The sequence below is a fragment of the Phoca vitulina genome, unplaced genomic scaffold (genome assembly GCF_004348235.1).
Source record: "Phoca vitulina isolate PV1807 unplaced genomic scaffold, GSC_HSeal_1.0 scaffold65, whole genome shotgun sequence".
Lineage (NCBI taxonomy): Eukaryota > Metazoa > Chordata > Mammalia > Carnivora > Phocidae > Phoca > Phoca vitulina.
The window spans coordinates 2,945,979-2,961,003 of NW_022589768.1; the positions used below are offsets into that span (position 1 = coordinate 2,945,979).

The 15,025-nt window shown below is 43.2% G+C and overlaps 1 protein-coding gene across 3 annotated transcripts in view; it reads right to left on the reverse strand.

Moving 5' to 3' along the window:
• The window catches only part of EFL1 (elongation factor like GTPase 1), a 135,766-nt gene that overhangs the window by 54,923 nt on the left and 65,818 nt on the right, over positions 1-15,025 (reverse strand). The window lies entirely within an intron of this gene.

Below are 15,025 nucleotides of genomic sequence, written 5' to 3' on the forward strand. Positions count from 1 at the left end.
AGTGAGAGCGGGCTGGGGGAGAAGCCCACTGCCGGACGAGAACCAGTGAGAGCGGGCTGGGGGAGAAGCCCACTGCCGGACGAGAACCAGTGAGAGCGGGCTGGGGGAGAAGCCCACTGCCGGACGAGAACGAGCTGGAGCGGGCTGGACAAGTCCACTGCCGGACTGAGAAAGTCAGGAGACCCTTATGCCCCAGAAGTTGCTGCCATGGAGCAGACGCTTCAGGGAGGAAAAGACACCTGTCTCTAAGTCGGCCGGCACAGTGACCTCTGTCAGACAGAGCCAGTGTGAGTTCCGCTGCCGGCATGGACAGACTCCCAGACAGACGGACTCCCAGCACACGCCTGCCCCGCCCAGAAGATGTGGGACTCCCAGGAGTGCTGAGTGCTTGTCCCTGGTCTCCCAACCTAGACGGGGTCGGGACATCAGGCCACCTAGTTTCACAATTAAAGACTCGAAGCTAAAATTACATGTGTACCTCACAGGGGAGGCCTAGGTAAAAAGACAGGTGGATGAAAGGTGAGACAGGGACACGCTCCTGTTTCTGTGAGCCCCACACTGGGCACCCACGAGGAGGTGTTCGTCAGAGAAGGGGGAGGCCAGAACTCTTCTCTACATGCCACCGTTCGGCTTGATTCACCGCAATGTGTGTATTCTCAAATGAAAAGAGACAGAAATGAAGTAAAGAAAGTTAAAAAACAACAACAAAATTTCAACTACCTAAGAGAAATCAGGGGGAAAAAAAAACAAAGGAAAAAGTATATCTTTGCCTATAAATTTGAAAAACTTCTCTATGGCAAAAATAAAAGTTAAAAGGCAAACCCAAAATTATAAAAAATTATATAAAGTGTATCTCGGAACAAAGATAAAGAGCCTCCACATGTAAAAAGCTTTTTATTAATAAATGAGAAAATGAATAAAATATAGCCAAATTTAAAAATGGAGCCAAAGAAGCAATTCCAAAGAAGTAACCCAAGGGCCCAACTTACATGTAGTGTTTCACCTCACTGATCATAAAATACACGCAAATTTAAATGAAAACTCAGTACCCCCCGGTACTGGCGTATACACAGGACTCCCTAACCTAATATTCTCAGAAGAGTGGACAGTTCTCTTACAGTTTAAACATCTCTATGTATATCACTCTATTCCCACGCATTCCTAATGCACATTTGTTTTCCCCCTCTCCTCCAGGAGAAATTTATCCTTAGACTGATCTCCTCAAACACATCTGCTATATATCAATTCCAGTGTATTAGTATCATCCGATTTTCCTTGTTATTCATTTACCGGTGCTTGCTCTTTCTCTGATTTCCTCGGTGCAATCATTCGCTGATTTTTTTTTTCCTTATGGAATAATAAAAGCAGAAGCTAGTTTTTTATACGCAGAGTTTCAGAACCACATCTCTAGGATTTGGTATGTGGAATCTTACTTTTGTCAACTTCAGAATCCATGTCGGCACCCTCCTTTCTACCTTCAAATAATATCCATAAAATGCAGGGCACTAGGCAATAGGGGGAAAGGCCATTAACAGAACACAGAAATATTCTAAAGCGCTATCCTGCGCTGTCTGGCTCTCTATCTAGCAAAGCCCAGCAGGAAAGTACATTCTCTTTACATAAAAAGTCAAAGGAGATTCTGCTTTAGCAGCTGAACACCCAATCAGGCTGAACTGAACCATTTCCAATTATTAGATGATCCAGTTTCACTGCATTTTGCTGTTGCCAGAGGCACCACACACTTACTTTTGGATCTTTTTCTGAGTATTTATTACCTTTAATTTTGATCATCTAGCTTGATTATAAATTATACAATTTATTTATTTGTATTTAAATTTTGTTAGTTAACGTACAGCGTGGTATTGGTTTCTGGAGTAGAATTTGGTGATTCACCACAACTGCCCTCCTTAATGCGCATCCCCCATCGAGCCCATCCCCCACCCACCTTCCTCACAATTTAACTTCTAATAATGGCTGAGTTTAACAACTGGTTAGCAAAATTCACTTAACGCTTGGCTCTCGTGAGCCTGGCAGTTTCCTTTTTCCACATCTTGCAGGGCCTGTGACACGTTTTCCAGACTTGAGCGGTCTCTTCCAACTTTCTGGAGGCTCCTGTTCTTGCGGAAGTGACCTTCAGGGTGCTTGCATCGTCTTTGAGGAGGGAGGCTCGTGCTGCTCTTGGGTGCAAGGCCCCGCAGCCGACACCCCACAGTGCTGTGGGGCTAATCCCCCTAATTCAGGGGCTCGCTGGGGTGCCCTTCTGAGCACTCCCCTGGGACCCCAGCCTGCCGTGATTTTAGCTACTTGCTAGAGCGATGCTGTTTACCGTTCCCTTCAGCCCTGGGCTCCCCAATCACCCTACCCCTAGGATATTTCATTGAACCTTCTTGTGTGAGCTATTTTTGATCTATTTTAAGTGCATTTCACAAATGCTCTCTGTGGCGTGTCACCTTACAGAGGAAGTTAGCAGGGGGTGACGAACATCACTGCCACCAAAGTGGTTTTGTATGGAGGATGCACTTGCCAGTGAGCAAAGGAGCAAACACCATGATACACATTTAAAAGTTCAAGTTTCACTTTTTGATTCCAAGAGTAGGGAAAAAAATACCGTAAAATGGGTGTAACTTCCACTAATGTTGTTTGGTTAAAATGAAATTGAAGTGTTTAAAATCAAGAGATTACTATATCCTGTAGATGCACATTTACATCTTTGCTCTATAAGTGACTTGAGAGATTGTATTTTAATATGTAACTGGTGAGAATTATTTTGAATAAGTTTTATTAATTGTGATTTTTAGTTTACTTTACAATATAAAACTGCCTTGCAGTTTATATCTTGGAGACTTAAGATTTGGCCTATAATCTAGAATCCAGTTTTTAAATTTAATCTTCACATAGGGAACAATGTTTTCTATGCACCTACTGAATTAAGTTTATGTTCTAATGAGGGAAAGAGAAGGACCCAGAAGGAGAGAGAATTCATGAATCACGGCTTTCTCGTCTTGGAATTCTGGGGACAGGAAAAGAAGCCTGATGCTGACCTAATTTTCTTTTTCTCGTGGGTACCCCTGCTTTCAACTATGTGGATGTTTTGGAAATATATATATATATATACATATATATACATTTTTATCCTTGAAATTCTTGAGATTTCCGATTAGGATACTATTGGGGGTCTTCTCTCTCGCACTCCTGCCCCCAGCCCCTCAACTGTGTCTGCTCCTTAGGGTGTGTGTTCACCTCGACGATGCAAGTCCCTGGATGCTTTCCTCCCACGACATCTTTCTGGTGTGAAGACACACGCACGCACGTCAGTACACACGTCCATTTATACTGAACTCGCTGAGTCTATTTCCCGTGTGGCAGCTTCCCACCCAGAGTCTGAGCTCTGTTAAGAGTTTCTGGAGAGCCTTCTTCTCATTCACGGACTCGGGTCCCCTCCGCCCCGGATCCGCTCCTCCACGGCTCTGTTTTAAAATCGCACAGCCAGATGTGTCATTTCCAGTAATGTTTCTGTTCTCAGTTCATGTGTTTTTCTTGAGTATCTGCTCTGGCTCTTATCAATGCTGTATCCTCCAAATCTTACCTGGGATAATAATTCCTTTTTCTAGGTTCCCTCCAGTTTCTTAGAAGAAGTCTGTTTCAGACAATCCTATCGCGTTTGTGGGCCAAACTGGTCTTTTTCCTTTGAAATGCTCTTTCTGTAAGTTCAGTGGTTCTTCCGCGTTCACTGTCGGAGAGGGAGGCGTCTGTTTTGTGAGTGGTGGGGAGCCATGCCAGAGTACTCTGGTTTCTGTTTGAATCTTCAGTCTTTACAAAAAGAGGAGGGAAGGTCGGAGACGTACTGTAAGTTTGCCATCTGGGTGATGTAATCATCTATATAGTATAGAAAGGGTTGGCAACCGAAATCAGAGCAGGGGGTTTTACTTTGTCTCAAATAATACTTGTTTTTATGTCTTGAGTAATATAAGCAATAATACTGGTTTAATAGGGGTAAGTGTGCATGCATGGGCACACCTGATCTTTAATGTCTGTGGAATATATATATTTTTTTTTAAGTAGGCTTCAGACCGGGAGCCCAACTACAGGGCTTAAACTCACAACCCTGAGATCAAGACCTGAGCTGAGATCAGGGGTTGGACGCTTAATGAACTGAGCCACCCAGGCGCCCCAGTGTCTGTGGAACATTTTAAAAAGGGACATTAGGTCACAAGTAAAATCTGAATAAAGTCCCAGAAAATATATACTGCACAGCTATTATTTTATTTTCTGATTCTCCTTGGATTTTTTCCATCTTAGTTTGCATCCCTACTGTGATTTAAAAAAGGATTTTCTACAATGAAAATTATTTAAAATTCATTTCCACCACCTTAGGTATTTAAGGAAAACTGACAGTTTTCTTCACCCCACATTCTCCCCCTGGCTACATCCAGAGCTTTCCTATACATATTACTCGTTATTCACATCTCAGTCAATTATATATACTCATTGTAAGGAAGAAGAAAAACAACAACAGAATGGAAATCTTTGAGGTTGCTAATTTCTAAGATTACCTAAAGCAGTGAAGTTTTCTTTTACAGAAAAGCAAGTTTAAAGTTTCATCATTCAAATGCAGCCTATCTAAAACACCTGGAAATGATTTCAAAGTTTTCAAAGTCACTATTCTAATAGGTATTACTTCCAACCTAACCATTACTGGCCTTTGAAATATAGAAGCTAAGAGCAGACTGGACAGATCAAATACTACAGATAAAAGCACTATGAAAAGCGTACAGTGCTATAAAAACATAAGGTGGTAGTATTAAAAATGGATTTGGACATGAAATCCCAAACTCATTCATTTCAACAATTCCCTTAAACCTTGGACGAGGGCAGAGAACAGTGAGACTTTAATCCAGACCCGGTTCTGCATCTCACTGGGGTCATGCCGGGCCAGTCAACTCCAGTCAAATTGTACCCCGTCCCTATGTGATTAGAAACAAACAGGTTTTGGTCAAGTGCCCTGGGTTTTCACTCAAACCCATCACACTCACTTTCTTGGAGGACTTCTGCAAATTACGTGATCAAATTTGAAAGTAACTTTTCAGGAGCTGCGTGTGGTCTTTCTGACAAAGAAGAGCTCTGTATTTGTGGCAAAGTGACAATTTCTGGCTGTAACTAATTCGATGGTGATAAAATCATTGCAAGGAAAATGGACGTGGAATACCAGCCGTAAGAAATCTCCGACTAACACACAACGTGTTAGCTGAAGGAAATTTATAGCATCACGCTCACCTACCCAGGAATACACAGCTGAGCGTCAGCCGAAGCTACGCAGGAAAGTGCTGCTGAAGGTACAAACTAATGGGATTTTTAGCATCTGCTGAGGAAAAAAAAGGCTAAGCACGCTGCCTCTGGAAGTAACAAATGCAGTAAGTAAGACCAGGTGTGGAAATGTCCGGAACCTACTAAAATAATTAAAATACAAGCAGATGTACCATCCTGTGCTTTAGGAATTACAGAAACTAGAGTTATTCATAAATAATTACTAGCAATCATCGTGGTCAGATCCTGCTGCTCTGTGCCTAACGAGGGGCTTTCATATACATTTCCTTCTCTGGGTTTCACAACTCCATAAGGTGCGAAGTCCTCGTGTGAATCAATAAAGAAATTAATAACAGTAATGAATTTGAAACTGTGTCAGAAGGGAATGTGGTAAATTATACACAACTGTAGAGCACAATCCCTCCTGACACCGAGGGTCAAGAACTATCTGCTGAACTGCACCAAAGTCATCACAGATAAAATGCCAAGTTCACAAAACAAAGGGAAGAGGCAAAAATTGTGTGTGTGTGTCTGTGTGTTGTATAAGGAAAACCTATGGAAGGATACATCCTAATTTGTTACCAATGGTAACATCAGAGGAGTGCTTGCAGACATGATGCTATTATGTTTTGACATTTCTGTATTATTCAGATATTTATATCAGCCCGTGCTACCCGTGAGATCCAAATAAGTGAAATCAAAATAAAAGTGTTATCAGTTAAATCTGCCAACAAATAATGGGTATTACTTTCAAAATGGGAAACAATTCAAATTTTACACACACACACACACTCTCACACATTTTAATAAAAGTGAAAACACCCTTGGATTGTGCTCTGGTTTGTGACCACTGGATCCTGAAAATGGAATAGTGAACTTAATGATCAAATATCCACACTTGCTAGAGGAAAAAAAAAAATACAGATTCAACTATATGTACATTTACTGAGCAACAATCATCATGCTTTAAACAGTTACCTAATGACTCAGGACTTAGAGACTATTTGTACTCAATTTATCTATAGCCTTCCTTCTGTACTCAATTATATCCCCTCCTAGCTTGGCAGATAAGCAACCCTCACACTTTGAACACAAAGTCAAAGATTACTGTACTTTCTCATTGTCAAGGTTCTTATTCAAGAGTCTATGTGCAGCATTATTACATGTAAAAACAGTTGGGTCTGTCCATATTCTGCCTAAATTTGGAGGCACTCGGCTAGAGTAAGATTCAGCAAAGCCTTTAAAAGAACTAAATTTTTTTTTTTGGTGGTATAAAATGCCTATCTAAGTACAAGGCATATTTTGCAAATTAAATTCTTTAAAAGGGTGTTCTTCCCTCCTCTGGCTCATAACTGATTGTTACCAAATACACTTAACTTTCAAATTAAGCCTCAAACCCATTCTTTAGAAATTACTTTACTAAGTAATTAGTGCCCAGATGTAACACACACAGCCTAAAAAGGCTGTGGCTCAATTAGCTGAATATGCCCACAAAAATCTGTGGCCTCTTCCACTATCTCCTTGCACGGCTCTCCAATTACCATCCCACGGGGCCTCTCCCACCTAACTCCGGGCCCCACTATCCTCGGCCTCAAAACACTGTTGTCGCCAGCACTCCTGCCATTCTCGGTAGCCAAACCAATCTGCTCTCCACTTGGGCACTGGAAAGCTCCTTTGTTTTTGTATTTAGGAGCAGTGTAATCTCTGCAAATGAACTCTAACTGAAAAAGAGTTTACTGAAGACTTCTTTGGGAGTCCCTAGGTAACAGAACAAGATAAATGGCATCTCCTCCATAACTGGGTTTGGTCAGTGGTGTTGTGGGACTCACTGGATCCTCAGCCCCAGCTCAATCCGGCTCCTTCATCCATGGGACCTTATACTAATCTCAGACCAGACCGAACTTCACCTTCCATTCCACGTCGCCAAACTGTTTCCCCCAAGATTCATTCCAGAAACTTTTCTTTAGCTCTTAGCTAGTTCAAAGCATATTACCAGACGCTGTCAGAGACAAAGATGAGCCAGGTGCCATCCTGAAAGAATTTATAGTCTCCGTCTTAAATTGGTGGGATATGTAGGATAGCATTTTGGAGTTGACTCTTATGTTTAAAGAATAATTTGAAAAACATAAAAGTCGGGGCACCTGGGTGGCTCAGTCGTTAAGCGTCTGCCTTTGGCTCAGGTCATGATCTCAGGGTCCTGGGATCGAGTCCCGCATCGGGCTCTGCAGGAAGCCTGCTTCTCCCTCTGCCTCTGCCCTTCTCTCTCTCTGCCTCTCATGAATTAAAAAAAAAAAAAAATCCTTAAAAAAGAAAAACATAAAAGGCAATGATTTATGGAATTAAAAATAGAATATGCCTTCCAAAACATTAAGGAATCCAACAATACACAAAAGTATAGTAAAAAAAATGCACAAAAGACACAAAAGTATCATAAAAAAAATGCACAAAAGAAACATTAAAACCAAAGCATAAAATAAAATAATCAAGAACAAATACTTCAGTCATAACTAGAGTAGACCACAGAATTCAGCATCCAAACTAGGATTTTCAGGAGTGAAAGGGGTCACAACACCTTCTCCAAGACAACAGGCATAAACCAGGGTGCCCTGGACAAGCCAGGCTGGGAGGTCTCGGTCAATATAAAAATAAACAGCTCACTTGACCAAGGAAGGGAGATCGAGTCATGGGCTCCAGCACTCACCTTTCCTGCCCACATCCCTCCCCACCACAGTCCTGCTTTCAGAATCTGAAAGTCAGAGAGCCATACAAAACAAAATGGAAAACAAAAAAGGATTCACACACACAAAAATATTCCATGATGTTTGCAAAGAACAAAGCTACATACTTGTTACATTTAAAACTAAATTTAAATTTGGTCATAATGTGAGTTTTGGAAATACTAGGCTTTTTTAAAGACACTTTTATATTTTAACACAGGGTTAACACACCTGGTTTCAGTTTTAAACTTGTCTAACCTCATAAAGGGAACTGTTTTCCAAATTTAGTATCTAAATAACTAAATAACAAATCCAGAAAACTCTCAGTTACTCAAAAAACAAAGCTATTTTGAAAGATCTGAGTAAGACCAAGGTTCTATTACTTGTAATCTCTTAGAGCTATGAGATTTCAGGCTGTGTATGTCACATCTGGGCAGATTCACATACCTACATACGAAAGACACCCCGTAACGCGTGCGCATACACGCAGCCTAGTTGACCTCACATTCTGCACCTCTCAACTGATGTCGGCTCTTAGGACAAACTAATTTCTGGAACACACTGAACATTAGAAGCAACAAAGAAGCAGACCAGACACATGGCTGGTGGCCACAGGCTGAAACTCAAGCATCCAGTAAGCTGGGCCCTCACCCTTCCCCCCTTCCTTCCTTCCTCTTTCTCTCTTTCTTTTTTTCTTTCTTTCTCTCTTTTCTTTTCTTTTCTTTCTTTCTTTCTCTCTCTCTTTCTTTCTTTCTTTCAAGATTTTATTTATTTATATTAGAGAGAGAGAGCACAAGCTGGGGGGGCGGCAGGCAGAGGGAGAGGGAGAAGTAGACTCTTCGCTGAGCAGGGAGCCCCATGCGGGGCTCCATCCCAGGACCTTGGGACCATGCGCTGAGCCGAAGGCAGACGCTTAACCGACTGAGCCACCTGGGCGCCCCTCCACTCTCCCTTTCTGATCTGTGGTACCTCAGTTTTCCCATATGTACTCCAGAAGGAATGCCAGCAAACCAAAGAGTGACTGTAACGATATCTCCTAGGATTTCCATTCCATCCCTGTGCTTGGAAGGAGCACCTGGAGGGGAGTACACACGTGTCTGTCCGCTCACCCACACCCACACTGTGCCCTGGAAATGCACCCCCTCTGGGTGACAGGCCCAAGGAACAGATGTTCTAAGACAGATGTATTAAAAGCGGTACAGGAACTCAAAGGAAGGAGCCAGAGGTATCCCCCGGAGCACCCGGAGAAGGCTTCAGAGAGGGGCATTTGAGCTGGGTTTCGTGTGTGCACTCACCAGGCAGCACACGAAAGGAGCAGCGGGGGAAAAGACAGCCTGTGCTGACACGAGCGGGGAGCAAAGCCCCGCTGTGCACACTGCTGGTGGGAATGCACACCGGGCAGCCGCTGGGGAGCAGCATGCAGAGTCCTCAGAGAACGTGAACGGAGCCACCATGTGACTCGCCGGTCCTGCTCCTGGGTACACAGCCAGAGGAAATGAAAACAGGATCTCAAGGAGGTATCTGCACCCCCATGTTCACTGCAGCATTATTCACATTAGCTAAGACATGGAAACAACCTAAGTGCCCATCAACAGGTGAACGGACAAAGATGTTGTGGAAAGTGTGTGTGTGTGTGTGTGTGTGTGTAATATTATAATGGGATAATAACGGAATATTATTCAGCTGTAAGAAAGAAGGAAACCCTGCCATTTGCCATAACATGGATAGATATGCTGAGATGAGTCAGAAGGGAAAGACAAACACTGCATGAATGAGCTCACTTATATACGGAATCTGAAAACGCCAAACTCAGAGACAGTAAAATGCTGGTTACCAGAGGCTGGGGGCTGGGAGAATCTAGGGGCGATGTTGTTGATGGGTACAGACTTGAAACCAGCAGATAGATATGTCCTGGAGATCTAATGCAAGTACCGTGATTCCAGAAGCAAAACGGTATTATAAACTTCAAAACTACTGAGAGACTAGATCTTACATGTTCCCACCACAGAAAAGAAATGATTAATTTTGTGATGTGATAAAGATATAAGCTAGTGTTACAGTGGTAATCATATTGCAATATATAAATAATTCAAATAAACACACTGTACACCTTAAATTTAGACTTTGTTATGTTAATTATGTCTCAATAAAAATAAATTCTTAACAATCCTAATGTATTCGGGAGTGGTGAGAGCAGAAGCACAGGGTCTGAGGAGGGGGCAGCAGACAGACAGCGAAGGGTCTACAGGCATGCACACAAAGCAAGTCTAGGCTGCTGGGAGGAAGTATAAGGGGCCACTGGAAAAGACTGCTCCTTGGGGACGGGAGTCTCACTAGCTCACCTCTGTATACGGTGCCTCTTTCTAAACTAGGTAAAACTGACAAATTCTCATTGGTCAGCTTCTCTTTTCTCCCTTTTGGAGGAGCCAGGCTATTTCCCCTCCTGTCCTTCCCTACAGTTTTCTCCCTTATAAAAGGAAAGACTGGATCCTAGTTTCAAGTCTCCTCAACCAAGCCCAGAAAAGACTAAATCTCTCTGAGTCTCAGATTCCTCTTTTATAAAAGGACTGGACTACAGAAGGATGAAGTTCAAGGACTCCACAGACAGAATGTCACAAATCACAGCGTTTTTGCGTGGCCAAAATCGGAGGGAGGGAGGAGAACCTGGTGGAATGATTTAAAATAATCTCGGCTACACAACCATGCAGGAAACAAAACCCAGCTAAAAAGGGGTGGCTGTGACAGTGTCATTTGTCCTAAGTCCAACTTCCCGGTCTCCATTTTCTCATCGGCAAAACAAAGATGATAAATTTACTACTTCCATAAGCAAACATAAATGAAATCTGGCATGCAGTAGGTGCTCAGTAAATGCTGGTTAAGTTGCTTGAGACATCATTCATGTACATTTATAAACGGGACACCTCTGTGTGTATCAATTACCAAAAGATAGGCAAATATAAACTGTTTAGAAAATGAAATGACAGTGGTCATTTTGAAAAAACTGAAGGCTCCTGGCTTTGAAGAGAAACAACTATTCTGTAATAAATCTACTAATTGCTGCTTCTGTAGAAACCTGAAAGAAAGAAAAGCCCCTATCTTACTCCCAACCCCAGGGGAGAGGGGCTTTGTCTTTGATTCTCAAAGCATATCTGATTTCTTGCAGCTTTTACAGAGTCAAATAGTAAGATGCATTTAGCTCCAACAGTGAAGGAATAGCAGCTCTTGCTTCAAATATGCGCTTGAACTAGCAGACCCAAATCCTTTGAAATATGACCATCAATGCATTTACGTGCCGAGCTGCTGTAAATTAACACACAGTCATCTGGGAGACATGAAACCAGGGACGATACGCTGCTGGTTGCACGGGAGACCAGGGTATCAGTGAGGTTTTCTGTTCCGCTTCATCGCCTACTAGCCAGCATATATTTTCGTAATAATGCTTCTTCCACGTGGAAACAACCTAAGGAGTCATAACTCAATTTGTAAAATGAAGAGGAAAAAAAAGGAGAAAACAAACATACAACTGAAACGATGCCTTTACTATCTGGAAGAGAGGTGGGAGGGGCGAGAGAAAGAAAGCAAGAAAGCAAGAGTGAGCAGGCACCAAAATGAACTTCCGTGACAGCTATGAAACTGGTCCTCAGGTTCCAACAGCAAGCTGCAACTACAATCGACTTCTCTGTTTTAATGACTCAGGTATCTCCAAACCTCCATTAATAAAAAATCCCTGCCCGCCCCGTGGGCAACAGCGCACCGTCTACAGCCCCCACCCAGACACACGCCGCTTGTGCTCACACCCTTCAGTCTGATGCAGCACAGAACCCGCTCCGCACGCACACACCCTTCACCCGACCGCTTGATACTCTTTATAAACACAGTTAACGGTCACAAGTTTCCATGCGGGCTCTGGCCAAGCACGGACTCAGGCGCGCGCTCAGACACCCGCCTTTGTTCCTCTGGCCTCACACAGGATGGAAATCCGTGGAAAAGGCTGCCCCCTTGTGCGCAGCTCGCGGCAGCTGCGGCCCCTGCCGGAGCTGGAACAACCAGCTGCCTTCTCCCGGCCCAGGACGGACGGACGGCTTCGGAGAGCAGACGCAGCCCACTCAGCCCCAGCCCAGACATCAACGCTGGTGTAAATAAGGGTCAGAGAAGGTGTCAATGCTTCTGAGTTGGCTCAAGTCCGACAAAGCCATTCTGGACCTCTTGGGGCACAGTCCTTGTGCATCCAATCAGGATGAAGGCTGCCTTTTAAAGCTCCTGGTTATGATAAGACGAGCTCTCCGGGGCGGGGGGGGGGGGGTCCCTAACTTGTCTGCCAAATGGCACCTGGACCTCTGGCTTTCTGAGTGTTACCTAGAGCAATCCACAGAGAGAGAGAGGAAGGCAAAGAGAATACTGAGCCCAGCAAAGCAACTAAAACAGATGGAAAACCCAGGTTTAGGACAGTGGGGATGGTTCATGGAAAAGCAGCTAAGAGAGAAGGAAAGGCCATAAGACATCACCTGACACAACCTTATTTTATTTGGATACAGAGCCATAGATTCAGGTCCATGGACGTGGCCAACTTGCCAGAGGTCTCAACCAACAAACCCAGGGCTGTTTAGTTTGGGAGCAAAACTGTTAAAGGTCTATAAATAATTTAGAAGGGGCGCCTGGGTGGCTCAGTCGTTAAGCGTCTGTCTTCGGCTCAGGTCATCATCCCAGGGTACTGGGATCGAGCCCCGCATCGGGCTCCCTGCTCCCTGCTCTGCGGGAAGCCTGCTTCTCCCTCTCCCACTCTCCCTGCTTGTGTTCCCTCTCTTGCTGTGTCTCTCTCTGTCAAATAAATCTTTAAAAAAAATAAAAATAAAAAAATATAAATAATTTGGAAGATTAAATGTAAGCACCCAGCATGAAAAATCTAACCTAATACAGAGTCAAATGTATAGCAAACATAAAATGCATGAATGTAAGAGAATGATTAGTCTATGAAAGTAAGCGAAGGTTTGTCTTTTCAGAGCAAATAGTTCACTACACGTTAAAAAAAAAACGTTATCTTATTTTTCTTTTCAGAGACTTTGGATCCTGAGAAAGAAAGGTTTATCAGAGACCCTGATACCCCTTCTTCCCTTCCCCAAATCCCTCCAACCCAAACCTCAAGTGAAATGTCCAAAGAAAGGTAAAAAGTATGGAAAATTGATAACACAGAAAAAGGTCTCATCCAAATGCTTGGTCTAATCCAAATCTAAACTTCGAAAAATGGAACTAGATTACAGGTCACCCAGGCATACTAGAATTAACTTGTGCCACTAGGAGAGAAACTCTTCTCCCCAGAAGTTAAACATAAGGGATACTGGGCCTCAGCAATATCCAGAAGTCCCTGTTTCAGGTAAGACCCTATGGCAGAAAGACTAATTCTGGCAACTGGCAGCTGGCTCAATTTGAGACAGGTAGGCCTGGGGCCCACAACACAAGACCCTGTGTAAAAATGGAAAGGGCTTCTTACCCAAAGAAGCTTACTGATATGATTTTAATTGTTTATGTGATTTGGTAATAAAATTTGGAGACCGATACAATGCAGTGCTGGGTATAAATCACGGCCCCTTCCTTAGCTCCGTGTTACTAGAAAAGGCTCAATAGGACAAAGATGTCAATTCTTCCCAAATGAACTTATAAATTCACACAAATAAAATGAGTTCCTTTTATAGGAGGTGTATGTATGGATGTGTGCTTACAGACAGAAGATTGGAAGAAAACACATTACACTGGTAACACCTACAATCATCATCCCTATGAATGTAATTTACCTATTTTTCTATATTATTGAGTTTTATAGTAAAAGACAGTGATCATGATTCATTTTTAGACTTATTTGAGAGAGAGTGATTGAGACAGAGAGAGAGAACAGAGGCAGAGGGAGAAAGCAGACTCCCCGCTGAGCAGGGAGCGAGATGCGGGACTTGATCCCAGGACCCCGGGATCATGACCTCGGCTGAAGGCAGACGTTTAACCGACTGAACCACCCAGGTGCCCCCATGATTCACTTTTGTAAATAAAATGTCTTAATGTAGATATTTAATGTACTGGAATGAACTAAAATGATCTCAAGTTCACATGGAAGAATAAATGTCCAAGAACAGCCAAAAACTTATTGAAATAAATAGTGATAGGGGCGCCTGGGTGGCTCAGTCGGTTAAGCAGCTGCCTTCTGCTCAGGTCGTGATCCCAGGCTGCTGGGATCAAGCCCCGCATCGGGCTCCCTGCTCAGCAGAGAGCCTGCTTCTCCCTTTCCCTCTGCCTGCCGCTCTGCCTACTTGTGCTATCTCTCTTGTCAAATAAATAAAAAATTAAAAATAAATAAATAAATAAATAAATAAATAAATAAATAAATAAATAGTGATAAAATGAGATTAACAAATGAATCGTTGAAACCATCAAAACCAAACAATATAGAATGGCAAATACATCAGCACAGAAAACAGAGCCCAATAACAGACTACAGTACTGGTGGAAATTTAACGACAGAAGTGGCAGTAAAACTCAGGGATAGGTAAGGTTTATTTCACAAACCATGCTGGCACACGACTGTGCATCTGGGGCAAAAAAAAACAAACCTGAGTATGTAGTTTACAGGTAACCTAGTCCCTGCCCTAGAAGAGCTTAAATGAGCACACGGGATTTACAGAACATGAAACACCCAAAGAGCAATGTAAGAAAGAGTACAAAGGATCTGGTAGAGAAGAAGACGGTAAACGGAGAAGAAAGGCGGGAATGTATCAGCGGAGCTGAGGTCTCTCAACATCACGCCTCTGAGAACACCGCACAAATAACAAGTGGGGACAGACAAGCTCTCTAGATCATGAGGCAGTGGGGTCCTGCCCTGCCGGGGGAGCACCCTCAGCTCACGATCCAGGAAAGGGGCTTCAAACAGCTCCTGGGGGCAACAGTGGCCTTACAGAGCGGAGCACAGTGCTCTCCTCGTGGCTGGACCAAGGCAAAGAGAAAGAGCTGAGACTCAGAAT